The 14,697-nt window shown below is 40.4% G+C and overlaps 1 long non-coding RNA gene and 1 other non-coding gene across 2 annotated transcripts; one reads left to right on the top strand and one right to left on the bottom strand.

The window, feature by feature from the left end:
- Positions 1–163: 163 nt before the first annotated feature.
- Positions 164–8,262, top strand: LOC131907373 (uncharacterized). Its single transcript, XR_009378383.1, has 4 exons — positions 164–1,428; positions 3,496–3,573; positions 4,021–4,183; positions 8,106–8,262. It is a non-coding gene; the product is annotated as an uncharacterized LOC131907373 (long non-coding RNA).
- LOC131907590 (U2 spliceosomal RNA) lies at positions 6,166–6,358 on the bottom strand. The gene has a single exon (XR_009378488.1). It is a non-coding gene; the product is annotated as a U2 spliceosomal RNA (small nuclear RNA).
- Positions 8,263–14,697: the final 6,435 nt, after the last annotated feature.

Genomic DNA, 14,697 nt, shown 5'->3' with positions numbered 1-14,697 from the left:
GCCACCTTCTGGATATCACACTCACACAGTAGATGAAATTAACAGGGTTGCTCATCTTGAATTCTCTCAATTAAGGTAAGAATAAGAGCATTAAGGTAAGAAGGAGACCTCAAAGGAAATGAGTGATAGTTGACTTATCCTCAGAATTGTTTTCACAACCTGTGAGATAAAATGTATTTATCAAATCTGTATAATCATGCCAAAGTCTGAATTACTGTACATTTTTTGTATGCTGTTAAAATTGTAATTGTTAATTGTATTTTTAATAATTCTCATGTTTTTATGTTATCTGCGATGAAAATTGGACTCTATACGTATGAACTATGCCACTTAAAATTTCTAATAAGTATTTTTTCTTTTGATACTTATAATTGGTCATTTCTGCTGGCTTTTCTCCAATGAACTTTGAAATCTGTCTTTATGCTATCAATAAGAAACTACCCTGGAACGCTAGAAAAAAAATCCAACAAGAGACTTGCTTTCATCAAGCACTCCTCAGACTTTAAGAGAAAGCACTGACGGCAATGGAGACGGCCGCTGACTGTCATTCATCTCCTTTTTCTCAAGAAGGAAACCATGGAAAAGCAAGCCTCTTTTCAGTGAACCCCTAGCTTGGGGTTGGGGGTGTTAGAGACATTGTGAAATCAAACTTTGTGTTATATTTTTCTCCTGGTTCGCTGTTTTGAGAAGGTTTGTGGGCTATTTGGCTGGTGAGACACGCTCCCCTCCTAAGAAAATGTAGGTGCTCAGACAGGTAACCTCTGCCGCTGTTTGTTTGTCTGTTTGTTCGCTTTATTCACATTGACTTCTGTTGTGCTAGGATGTAAATCATGTAATACATCGTAGGATTTATAACCAGGGTCACTGCTTTCTTTTGTTTCTTAAAAAGAAAAAAGTTTCACATAAAATACAGTCTAGGTCCCTTGGATTTGGAATGTTTAGTGATGGACAGAAGTCTGCTGTTGGAATCATCTAGTCTTCCAGATTAGATTGGAAATGTTTTCATTTTGTTTTGGTTTGGGGGTTTGTGTGGTATTTTATTTCCTTTATCCCAATGCACTTTGCCATGCCTCCTGGGATGGCTGCCTAACTCTGGTGACATTTTTTTTTTCCATGTTAACAAAAGTTTGGTTTTTAGAAATTCCTTAATGTTTTACATTTTAAAAATTGTTTTTGAAGAAATATTCTAATTGCTTGCACTGTTACTGTTCTTTGCCAGCCTTTTCAGGAGCCAAAATATACAAATACAAACAAACAAAAAATACTCAGAGAAAACACTTTCCTTCTTCCCCCCTCCTGATGATGAGTGAGAAGTTTTGAGAGCTTTGGGGTCAGTGCCCTTCTAAACTTCCCCTCCCCCAGTAATGCAGCTGTGCAGTGGTGCTAAGTGCAGCGGCTCGGACCAGGCACAGCCCAGCCTGCTGGCAGGTAATTGGACTCTCCTTTATTTCCATCAGAAGGCTAACATTTTACTTTTTTAAGTTTTCTTTCTGTAACACTTTAAAGGCAAATGTGAGTTTATCATAACTTGATTTTTACAAATAATGTATAAATATGGTAGCAAATAATTTAAAGAAGAGTTTGTGGGATAAAGTTTGAATCGATTGGGATGAACTCAGCACTTGGGGTTTCATTTAGCTGTTTAGATACTCCATTCCTTGCATATATGTCTATAATAAGTTTTCAGAGTGTGACTTTGGCTTTGTTTTGTTGTGGGTTTGTTTGTCTCTTCCATTGTGCTACTCTGGCTTAAGCTTTTTCAGGGGTTGGTGTTCCGAATACACAGTGAGCTCACACTTTAAAGACACCAATTAGGAGTTGACAGGTATGGAAAACTAGAGTTGTGTAAAGTAAACTAGGTTCTAGGTTATATATATATGGTTTAAAGTACACTGCATTCAGTTGGCCTTAGTGATGTGCACGGGGCTTGTGAAACCAATAGAACTTTTTAGTCACCTTAGATTAGAAGTGATCACTGTAGCCTTTCTTATACAATAGTCCTAACAGATGTATGTGAATAGCCGAAGACTATCAAATTCTAAAGAGTACACATTATATAGATTGGAACATATAGGGTAGCATTTCTGAAGCACAGCATGGTTAACCAGATTAGCCAGGGTCATAAAACAAAGTTAGTGGCAGAATGGAAATAGTTTGTACAGTTTGGTAGTCTTCTGTTAGATACTGCTTTCCTTTATGTCCATCCCAGTTTGCTTACTGTTTCCTCCTTCCCTGTCCTTTCTAAGGTTTTCACTCTGAAAGCTAGCTTTATATTTTACATTAGAGCAGTAATCTGTCTTTAATAAAGGGTTTCAGAGACAGTAGCCAGCACCTTCCCTTTATTTTTTGCATAGTTTTATCTGATAGCTTGTAATGTCCTACACAAAGAATGTATACATTCAGCAGACCTGGTTAGTGAATAAGAAACCCTGGCCTCAGCTAGAGGCATGTAATAAATGATAGCCTATTCTGTGCTTCAGTTGACACATGGGCTAGGGACATCCTCTGGCATCTTAAGATAATTATCTGTTGAACTGAACTGAAATTTACTTGTCCAGGAATTCCACCTGCACTCCTACAGGGATGTATGAGGTGTTCTGAGAAGGACTCCTTCAGGAGACTTCTGTTCTCTGGCCTATGAGAATGGCTACCAGTAGAATGTTTGCATTGCACAGGCTGTAGAGAGTTTAAACAACCCCTATTCTGATGCCCCATTAAATACTGCTGACTTGTAAGGAATCTTGATTTTATTGTATTCAAACTTACTAGGTGGACCTTATATAGTATATTTACCTGGCTGCTATTTGGGATTTGGGGAACATGAGGGGTGGGGTGAACTGTTGTTGTTTTAGGTTTCAGTCAGACAGACATCCCTGTGCCTCAGTTCCCAGAAGCACAGCAGGCCTCTAGAAGCATCCGTGGGAACGGCGCAGTCCTGACATCTCCAACTTCTCCTGCTCAGGCTCATCCCATATGCAGAGGTCAAAAGGGTGGGGTTTGAGATGGGGGAAGGAATGAGAAAGTGGAAGCGATGTCATTGCAGTGCTGCTGTCGACCAGCTCTTTGGTGCTGATATCAGTGTTTGTTATTGTTTTAAGTTTCCAAGTCTGTACATACATCTATTCGGGGAGAAGGTAATGGGAGGGTGGAAAAAGGAAGCCGTTATTATTGCTAGTCTCTTCTTGGATGTAGTTCCTTAGTGTCGAATAGAAAATTTCAATTGTAGGCTCCAGTGACAAGGAATGGGAATAGAAGTGAATCTTAGATTTTTAAAAAGCATTAGACATCATGCTGTGTTAATTCCCAATTCTCTTAGAACTATTATTTTTGTCATTCCTTCCCTTCCCCCTAATTTTTCTATGTATGTATTAGTTTAAGGAAATGTACATTCATGATCAGCCCTTTCTAAGGGACTTAATGAATATTAACTCTTTTGCAAAACAAAATACCCAATGCTTATATGGGCATACAAATGCTACCCTATTTTAAATGTAGGTGGCGTATGTGTTCGTGTTTTATTGTATTCAGAGCCATTGGGCAATAAGCAGTCCAGAACATTGAAATCTCAAGCAGGTAAAGCACCTAACACTCTTAGTTTCTAGAATTACTTTAAAGGCTTTGTATTGATGTGTCTTCCATGGTTCTTTGGGTAGTCTTCGAGTTTGAAATTTGTAGGAGTTGTAGATTACCTAGTTAATTTAAATCATGTACTTATTTATAGCTCATAGGGATACATAGGGAAGGAAAACAATGAAACAGAACACGGCTCTTTGAGATAACGACCACTGAGTGTATAATCGTTCCTCTTCCTTTCTTTCTGTTTTTAATTTTCCTAGCTTAGCATGAACATTGATCATACGATATTTGGTTTTCTATGATTGGGTTTTTTTCTCCTGATTATTGAGGTGGGATGGGCAATATTTGAAAATGTTGATTCACGTGTTAAAATATGAACTGTTAAAGCATTTGTTTAATTTGAACAATAAGCAAGGCCTTTTTCTATATGCCCTTCTGCTGCAGCAGAGAGATAAACGGGTAGGTGGCAGCAGAGAAAGGAACTCTTGAGAGAGGCTGTTGACGTTAACCCTGCATAGGAGAAGAAACAGCATGTGACGTACGGAGTGGAGCAAGGAAGGGCAGAGACGAAAGCGGATTTAGGGTGGCTGCCTCCTTACTCTGAATGGTAAGTTATTCCCAACCTGGAATGTGCTTTTGGTTTGATACCAGTGTTGTGGAAGGTGCATTGTTGCAGCCTGTGGTGGTATGTAAACATGGGTATCTGTCCTTCTCTACTTTAGGTTAAATCTGATCCTACTGGTGCATTATCAGTCCCTGTTTTGAAAAATTACTAACACTATGCAAAATCCCCAATATATTGAAACATTGACCTTTAATGATGGCAAAAATTATGTTGAATGTAAATTCTCTTTTAAAACTATTTTATGGAGTTAAGACCTCCCCCTTTAGTAGGAATGCTGAAGGGGTAGATAAAGAATGTAATAATTAAGCAGGGTGGTGGTAGTACAGGTGTAGATGTAACCAACCTTCTTATTTAAATAAGAAACACAGAACCAATGCAAAGAAGAAAGCCAAGAGGTCAGAGCTAAGAGCTAAAACCTTACCCTTCCTCCTGCAGTGGTCCTACCTCTCAGAACTCACTACCCCTGTGTTAATGTCTTTATATAGTGTTCCTGTTCTGCCTTCTCATTGGTTGTAAACCTAACCACATGACTGCCTCGTCACGGCCTGTCTGTATAGGCCTCCAGGTTTTCCTTGCTTGGTATTGAGATTAAAGGCATGTGTGTCCAATAATGGCTGTATCCCTGAACACACAGAGACTTACCCAGCTCTGCATACCAAGTGCTGGGATTACAAGTATACGCCACCACTGCCCTGCTTTCCTATGGCTTGCTAATAGCTCTGACCCCCGGGCAACTTTATTTATTAACATACAAATAACATTTTAATACAAATAAAATATCACCATATACAGGCCTTCAGTTCCGGCACTTGGGAGGCAGAGGTAGGGGGATCTCTCTCTACAGACCTGTCAGTTCTTCTCTCCTCATGTTTCTGAGTCTTTTCCTCTTTTTTTTATTTCTCATTTCAGTGTTTGTGTGTGTCTCTCTCTCCTCCCCGTTTCCTTTTTCCCCCTCTCATTCTCCCTGTTACCTCAAGATTTTTTTTTATCCAGTGTTGCCCTGCTGATTTTTTGTTTTGTGACAGGCTCTCTCTACATAGCCCTGGCTGTCCTGGAACTCACTATGTAGACTGGGCTGGCCTTAAGCTCAGAGATCAACCTGCCTCTGCCTCCATAGTGCTGGGATTAAAAGCGTGTAATCTTTTGTTTGGGTGTGGTTTGTTTTCTTGCTTTGAGATATAGGGTATGTAGACCTAGCTGACTCACCCCTATGGATCAGGTTGATGTCATTCACAGAAGAGCCCAACTGCCTTCCTCTGCCATCACGTCTATGTCTGTCTTTCCTTTTTTTTTTTTTTTTTTAATTATTAAATTAAGGTTTAAGGCATTAACACTGTGGCACTGCATTTCTGTAATCCTAGCACTTGGGAAACAGAAGCAGAAGGAGCAGGGATTTAGGGTCATCCTTGGCTGCATTGTGAGTTGAGACTAGCATTAGCTATATGAGAGAAAAGAAGGAAGAGAAAAAGGGAAGGGGATGGAGAAGAAGGGAAAGAAGACAAGAATTTGGCTAGGCTAAGTAGAAGAAAGTAAATGGGATTTTAGACTTTGGCTTCAACCTACCTTGGTTTTGGTAGGGGCAGGGGTGTTGAGAAAGGGTCTCTATGTAGCTCTGCCTCATGAGCCACACCCCCGCTTACCTCCTGATTTTTAAATCTAAAGGAGCTCTGCACATTGAGAAACCTATGTGTTAGAGATGAAGGTTTAATCTTTCAGATAAAACTTGTTTGGTTTTTTTTTTTTTTGTCTTTGTTTCATTTTTTGTTTTGTTTTATGTCAGGCTGGCATTGAACTCCTAATCCTTCTGCTCTCCCATCAAGTGCAGACATGTACATGATGAATGGCACAGAAAAATGGTGACACTAACGGACCTCAGTGTTTCCATAGAGAATGTTCCTCAGAAGCACATTCACTAGGGGCCTTGTTATATGGAAATAATGTTCTCAAGTCCTACAGCAATAAAGAGAGGATATCCAGAGATGGGTGATTGGTGATGGCTCCCACTAATCTAATAGAATGAGTTCCTGGTCTACAAATACTTACCATAGACATTTGCAAAGATTAGTTACTTAATGTAGTCTTGAATTCAAACTCAGGTTAGTCAGGCTTGCACTCCAGATACTACACTTGATCTTAGCCAAAAGGCCGAGAAGCAATAGGCTTGCACTCCAGCACCTTTACATACTGAGCCATATCTCAAGTCTTTAGGCAAGTCTTCTAACTCCTGAACTTGAACTTCATCTCTGGACCCCATGGTGGAAGGAGAGAACCAGCTCCCTAAAGTTGTCCTTTGATTTCTGCATGTTCATGTGCTTGCATAATGAACACAATAATAATTTAAATAGATTAGAAAAAGATTTCCCAAGATTACAGAGCCAGAGCTGAAACCCAACTCTTGTACTTGAAAGTGTTGTTTACGTTTTATAGCACTCTGCATGGGAGCTGGCCTTACCCAGTGTAAGCTTCGGGGGTCTTTTCAGAAAGCTTGTTGAGATGGTTGTAGGAACCACCTTTGGGTGTTTGCATGCATATTTACTGTTGACATTTAGTCTACTTGGCTCAGCAGTTCTTCCCAGACCTGAGTGTGGTTCTTACTCAGTTCCCAGCATCCATGTCAGGTGGCTGTCAACCACCTATAACTCTAGCTCCAGAGGATTCAACTTCGGCGGGCATTGCCAGCACTTGTATTCACGTGCACGCGCACATGCACACATACACACACGCACACATACACACACACACACACACACACACACACATCTTTTGGGTAAGGAAAGTTACAAAGACGCCTTTGTGCTCTCTAGAATTTCTGTTCTAAGGAGAAAGCATTCCTACTCTGAAACCTGCCTCTCTTTTGCACATTCCATTCTATTCCAGAAAATGATTCAGACTGTCACAGAGATGAAGTCGATATTCTCAAGTGCCTTCTTTTCATTGTAGATTGTAAAACCAGAAGAGGGGCAAGCAGAGTCAGTAGGATGAATAATAACACAACAGTGGAACAACTGTCTAAACGTGAAGTGAATTTTGTTGTCTAAAAAAATGTGTTAAAGTGATACCACCTGTATATTGGTGTAATTATTAAGGCCATTCCACGTAGTTAAAAGGGAGGTTTATTTTGTGGGGTAACTTACAAGCGAATGGATAGGTTACAGGGTCTGGGAAAGGTGTAGCGCAGTCCGGCGGTGTTCTCTGGAGAACTCTGCTCGGTCTACCTCCAGTGTCCAGGGTCCAGGAACCAAGAGAGCCGGCCACTCTGGGCCCCGCCTTGTAGGCGTGACAGTTACCGAAGCCTCCATGGGGGTTGGAACTTCCAGATCAAGGCTGGAATGGCTACCCACTACAATCTGCTTAAAATAAGTTAGAAACTGTAGGAAAGGAAAAAAGCAAAGTTTAAAAAAAAAAAGCTGCAGTGCTGTGCTTTTGGTAGCGTCTCGGTTTTGTGAGCTGGGGTCTTCTGTGTAGCCTGGGTGGCCAGTCACTCATTGTGTTGCTTAGGTACCTGGAGCTTGCAAGCCGTCCTGCCTCAGCATCTGAGTGCTGAGATGGAGGGGCAGGCAGCACTGCAGCACTGTGCAGCCCGTTGGCAGTACTGCGGCGGATCTGTCTGCGTATTTGGGATTTAGAGGAGTTTCTTCTGGAGAAAATGAAATCAATTTATTTATAGTAATAGCTATGCCCACTAAAATGTTAGGAACATTAACTATTTTCCAAGTTATAATTAGAGTATATGTCTTTGTTAACTCAGATCACCAAGTCAAAGAGTGGAAATAACAAAAAAATTGAAGTACAATTTGTATATATTGTAATGTTGGTTGGCTTCCTGTCCTTCCTTTTTCTTTTTTCCCTTATCCCCATGACAGAGACTTAATCTGTGATTTCAGTGAACTTTGTTTTTCCCCAGGTTCTTTTGAAATAACCAGTGCTATTCTGGATGAAGACAGATTGGAGTTCACTTTTTAAAGTGGAAGAATAACACAGAATAAGAAGTCAGTAGTTCTACCTTGTTGGATTCAGTGTGGTTTCTTTTTCTAAAATAAAAGCACTGACTGGAAATGAAACACATGGAGTGTGCCTTGTTCTTTTAGCAGCTATTATCTCTACTACGCACTCCATAATATGTGCTATTCACATTAGTCCAGGATACTAGACTCAACCGAGTTCTTTTGTTCTTCCCGCTAGTTGTCTTCTGCATATGAAGTCTTACATTCTTTACTTCTGACGGGAATGCTCCTTTTGGCACATAGGCAGGTACTACAGCGGTGTTGGATAATTTCCTCTGGGTCCCTTTCAACACTGAATGATCATGCCGACTCGCTGCTGTGGTTGTTAATCTCTGAAAGGAATGGTCATATTGTCTCATCAGATTTCAATTCTAGCACTTAATGGTTACATGGCCTTTGGACACATCTCTCTCCATGATGTAGAGTATTTATTTCAAAAGAAAGTAAATGAATTTAGTTAGATTAATATGTAAGGATTACTAGAATATTGTGTAGCATTTCACCTATTGTTGAATATTTAACACTGTCAATCTTATGCATTTGGTTACTGGTAACTAATTCAAAACAACTGAATTATTTAATTTGCTGAACTTCAACATGGGGTCTTGCCCATATTGGCAAGCATTCTACCACTGAAATAAATGTATTCCTAAGATTGATGTTTCTGTTTCAGTTCTTCTTAGAATCTTAAGTACATGCCAACAGGTCAGACATTTGCTTCAAAGTGAAAGTTATTAAGAGTGGAACAAAGTATTTGAGAAGTTAATAATAGAAGCAAATGGACTGTTCTGGAAAAACAAAGATTGCGATAGTGAGACACCTGTGTACTGATTACCCTTCTCATTGCTGTAACAGAGCAGGGAGGGCTTTAGGGTTTGTATGTGCAAAGGGATGTGGTTCAGCACAAGGAAGGCGAAGTGCTGGGTATGGTCCATCCTCATCAGGAAGCAGAGACCTGAGTGCTGGTGTCTGCTTGCTTTTGATTCAGTCAAGGACTCCGTTGGAATGGTGCTGCCCTCATTTAGTACATGGGGGAAGAGGGTAGGGGTGCTTCCCACCTCAGTTAATGCAATCTGGGAAATCCCTGACAGGCATGCCCCGACGTTTAACCATCTGGTTAACAATACAGCAATACAGATCAGTGGAACCCTGAAGCAGCAGGCCATTATTAGCAGTCCAGTGAGAAGTATCCCAGAACCAGCAATATCACAGCACTGAAATGATTTCTCATGTAGATGTTGTAACCTTAAGAGACTGAGCCTGGGGTTGCCATGATTTTAAGGAGTAAAAGTCATTTTTGGATCCTGTTTTGTAGAAAACATCTGTTGAAGATTAAGTAGATTGAATGTCATAAAATGACCCATGATTTGAGACTCTAACACAGCACAGTCAAAAAGGAATAAGGAGTTGATCATGAAGTTAGCCCAATTAAACCAGTAAATAGAAAGCCACCCTTCATGGTAAGATGCTTGAGTATAACAAAAAGCACTAAAGGCATCAAATTTCTTCAGAGTTCGGAAGACTAATAAGCAATCAGTAAATGTCAACTCCTTTATTACAGATGACCTTCGACAGGTTCAGGGGTTTTTGCTTGTTTATGGCAGTTCCCTATAGTCACCTCCAGTTACACAGGAAGACTATAGATTGAGGGCAAGGCCTCATTAGGTAGGTGGCAACAGCTCTCAGCTTGTTTGACATTGATACGTGTATGGATAGGAGAGTGCTAATGAAACCCTGGGTAGTCAGAGTTTTGAGGAAAAGACAATGGAAAAGAAAAAGCAGTAGACAGGAATGCTTTTGGAGAGCAGAGAGACTTCATGTGCAGGTAAGCCCACCAATCTGAGCAGGTTGCCCATTGGATGCTCTAGTACTGCTTGGGTAGAAGTGGCCTGACTAGTATGCGGGAGGAATCCTTATTGGACCCGTGCAAAAGGTCAGGAGTGCTAGAGGCTGTAAGCCTCATGTACTAGTTGCATCCACTTTTCTTTGAAGACACTGGGTATTGTATCCCCATGGCAACCATGTTCCACTCCTTAACACTACACAGACCTACTTCACATATTTAAGGAACCTCTTCATGATTTCATGGTTTGCTGAAATTCCCTGTGTCATTACCACCGACACATTTTGTGCTTTTAGGATTTGCCTCATATAATTCAATTTGTAAGGCCTACTTGGATTTAGAATGTCTCCCAATCATTGCATATAAAGAAATGTTGAAGCAGTGTTTCTGGGTGGGTTGTGGTACCTCCACCAGGTAGTGTTAGCTTCCTAGTAACAAGTGATGAGAAGTGTAGGCACATTTATTTTATAGGATGTGTTCCAGCATACCTTGACCACTGGCCTTCTAAAAATATTAGAGGAATGGCAGAATTCTACATCTTTGTAGACTTTACATCTACAAAGAACACATCTCAGCAGGGTTTCCATTTGTGTTAGCTACCTCATGCTTATTCTACCCAGTTAGCACATCACAGAATGGATTTTGTAATCCATTATCCAAGGAGCTTAATGTCCCAAGAATTCCTGAAACAACAGACAGTACTGATTCCTGTATATTCTGGTCTTTCCAGAATTAATTTGTCTTTCTGAATTTTGTGTCTTGGTACCTCCTTGCATCATCATTCTTGTGCTTTGGGCGATTATCAGTGAAATAAAGGTTACTGAGACACAAGCATTGAGTGATACAGCAGCCAGCTAGTGAAGCAAGATAACTACCCTCCCGAGGAAACAGTATGCACAGCATTGGTATGCAACTAAAAAGAGCCGCTTAGGGTTGGACAGAAGGATAGCACAAGATTTTGTCTTGCTACACAGAGGTGTGCAACTTAAAACTTAGGAGATGGAGTGTAGTTCTGTGGTCAGGTCATACTTCACTTGTACAAGGGGTTCCATCCTCAATGTTCCAAAAATAAAATTTAGGAACTGTTGACTCCTGAGATATTCCGTTCAATACTTTTAGACCAGTTGATTGTGGTTAACTAAAACTGTAGATGGTTGAAGGGATGTTTTGTGGGACATACTTGAATATTCATCACTGATGTAAAGATAACACATCCCCAGGACAAAACTAATTAGTCTATGCCCCGGGGGTGGGAACATTTCTGGTTCTCTTTCTTGATAGGAAAAACAAATCCCAGATTTACTAAATCAAAGGCTATATGTGTTTTTGTATAACTGGGACCTAATATTACCCTGTTCTGTGCAGTTCCTGGCTCTGAGTGAATCAACAAATTGGCCTTTGGGTACTGAAGTGGATCCAAAATGTGGAAGCTAGAAGCCAGCTAGCCAACTGCATTCCTTATCATTTATTTTATTTTTGAAGCAGAGTCTCATTGTGTATCTCAGGCTGGTCTGGACCTGGTTCCATAGACCAAGCTGGCCTCAGACTCACAGAGATCTGCCTCCAGAGTGCTGGGATTAAAGGTAGGTACCAATGTACCTGGCAAAATTTTATTTTTTGTCAAGATCTTTAAGGGGTTGGAAAAACTTGGTGGTTAAGAGCAACTGCTGCTCTTGCAGAGGACCTGAGTTCTGTTTCTAGCAGAAATAGCAGGTGGCTTACAACCACCTGTTAACTCCTAATCCATAGAATCAGATGACACCCACTTCTGGCCTTCACAGGCGCTCTCTCTCTCTCTCTCTCTCTCTCTCTCTCTCTCTCTCTCTCTCTCTCTCTCTCTCACACACACACACACACACACACACACACACACACACACACACACATTGATTGATTAATTGATTGATTGATTGATTGATTTTTCAAGACAGGGTTTTTCTGTGTAACAGCCCTGGCTGTTCTGGAACTCTTAACCACTGAACCATCTCTCCAGCCCCGGGAACAGATCTCTTTAAAAGACCCAATTTCTGTTCTTTTGGATAAATACCTTAAAGTGCAATTGCTGGACCATTTAGTAGTTGTATTTTTAATATGGGAGTGGGGAAGGGAACTCTATATTCTCTACACTGTAGCCCCACTGTTTCTCAGTGAGCTTTCTTGTTTGGTTTTGGTTTTGGTTTTCAAGACAGAGTTTCCCTGTGTAGTCCTGGCTGTCCTGGAACTCTCTCTGTAGACCAGGCTGGCCTCAAACTCACAGAGATCCGCCTGCCTCTGCCTCCCAAGAGCTGGGATTAAAGGTGTGAACTTCCACTGCCTGGCATCAATGAGTTTTCTTACAGGATGCTTTAGGACTTACATAGACAAAAATTTCAGTAGAAGAGACTATATTAAAGTACATAGCTGTTACTTCTATTGGTCTTACTCTAGAGCAGAGATTCTCAGCCTGTGGGTCGTGACCCCACAACACTTTCACAGAGGTCACCTAAGACCATCAGAAAATACAGATACTTACATTACAACTCATAACAGTAGCAAAATTACAGTTATGAAGTAACAATGAAAATAATTTTATGGTGGAGAGTCACCACAACATGAGGAACTGTATTAAAGGATCGTAGCATTAGGAAGGTTGAGAACCACAATCTAGAGGAAATCACGATTTAGCATTTTCTTTTTTTCAGCATATTTATGTTTCTTTATCTTTCTAAGACAGTATCTTATGCATCCTACATAAGCAGAGGCTGGCTTTGAACACTTAGTCTAGTTGGCTTCCCCTCTCAGATGCTTGTGTCCCATGTGTAGCACTAGGCTGGATTGTTTAGTAGTCCTTCCTTGTATGTGTGGGTGGTTTGAGGCAGGGTCTAGTGTAGCCAAAGCCCGCATCAAATTCCCTACATAGTTGAGGATGCACTTGAACTTCTTTCCTTCTACTTCCATCTCCTGAGAGCTGGGGTGCAGGTGTGCACCCCACACCTGTGTAGAGTATTTCTTAAACCAATTGAATCATTATAAAAGCAGTGTTCTGTAGCTTGTCTCTTGAATATTTTGTCATACAAGCAGGTATACTGCTCTCTCAATGTTTTAAACAGCATGTGATGGTCATATTTGCTTCTATTATAATTTATCTTGTCGTAGCTACATGTAGTATCCTGATACTCTTTTAGTAAAACTCCCTCTTTTTTTTTTTTTTTTTTTTTTTGTCTTTTCGAGACAGGGTTTCTCTGCGTAGCTTTGTGCCTTTCCTGGATCTCGCTCTGTAGACCAGACTGGCCTCGAACTCACAAAGATCCACCTGCCTCTGCCTCCTGAGTGCTGGGATTAGAGACATGCGCCAACACTGCCCGGTGTAAAACTCCCTCTTTGCTTAAATCTTTTTGTTATTTTTAGATGCATCTAAATAATTCTAATATAAGAACATTAGCTTTACTTAGAATCTTTAGGGTGACCAATTGAAAATTATTTGAACACCTTACCATTCCTAGAGAAATAAGTAATCCTTGTGGTTAGGATTCTGTACACGTATGTTTGAAAAACAGCACCTGGAAAGCTGTGGAGAGTAACAGGGACCATACCATAGTGAGGTTCCAACTTGAAAATGGTCATATGGTCAGTTATCAGAATCAGCAGAAAAGATATGGGTTAAAAAAAAAAAGATTGCTTCTTTTCTCTACCAACACAGTCAGGAATTGTCCTGGGTTCTGGCCCAAGACCGCTGGAGGATAATGGATGTGACAGGAGTTAAGAACTGCCAAGTCTAATTAATATCTAGTGACTGTAAAGTACCAACAGAAAGAGTAAAGTCATTTGCACTTGTTTAATAAAATCAGTTGAATATTTGAACACACACTTGGGGAATATAATCCAATCTCAGATTTAGTGTAACTATAGGATATGAGATCATAATGAAAGCCTGACGGAAGGAAAGGCTGGCAAGAATTCAATGCAATTTAGTTCCAAAGCCATTTTTATAGTCTTAAATATTTTCACTCCAGTCCCCTATTCCATCGCTAACTCTACAAGATAATCCATTTGAGTGAGAACACAGTGCTAAGATCAGCCAGTCAAAAGCAACATGTGTTTGTGTTAAATATTTGTTGGCCACAACGAACAAATTCAGTTTATGTCATGATAATTCTGGACCACTTCATGTATAGAATCTCTGAGAAGGAACCTGAAGTCTAATTCTAAGTGGCTTCTGGTCTGACTGAGCAGAGCCAACTCTTGGTAGCGTAAATACAGCGTTCTCGGGCTTTCCAGCTCGACAAGTTCCTAATGAAGCCAGTAAGTGCACTCTGTCTTTGTTAAACTGACCTAACTATTTGACAGATCTAATGGGCAAATTCCAGTTAGAGCTGAGTCTAAATTTCAGCTTTTTAGCTGGGTGGGCATGGTGGTGCACACCTTTAATTCCAGCACTCAGAGGCAGGAAGATCTCTGAGTTCAAAGCCAGCCTGGTCCACAATAGTAAGTTTCTGGACAGCCAAAGCTACATAGTGAGACCCTAACTAAAATAAAATAAAATAAAAGGGTGAAATGAAATTTTGTCTATGTCAGAATATACCCACACACATACAAAAAATAATAAAGACAGACATTTTACAGAAAAAATGGACCTGGTCACATGATAACTGACATATAGACGGTTAACA

Source organism: Peromyscus eremicus, chromosome 3, assembly GCF_949786415.1.
Source record: "Peromyscus eremicus chromosome 3, PerEre_H2_v1, whole genome shotgun sequence".
Taxonomy (NCBI): Eukaryota; Metazoa; Chordata; class Mammalia; order Rodentia; family Cricetidae; genus Peromyscus; species Peromyscus eremicus.
The sequence above is the reverse complement of the archived record's forward strand: the minus strand, read 5'-3'. Positions and strand labels throughout refer to the sequence as shown.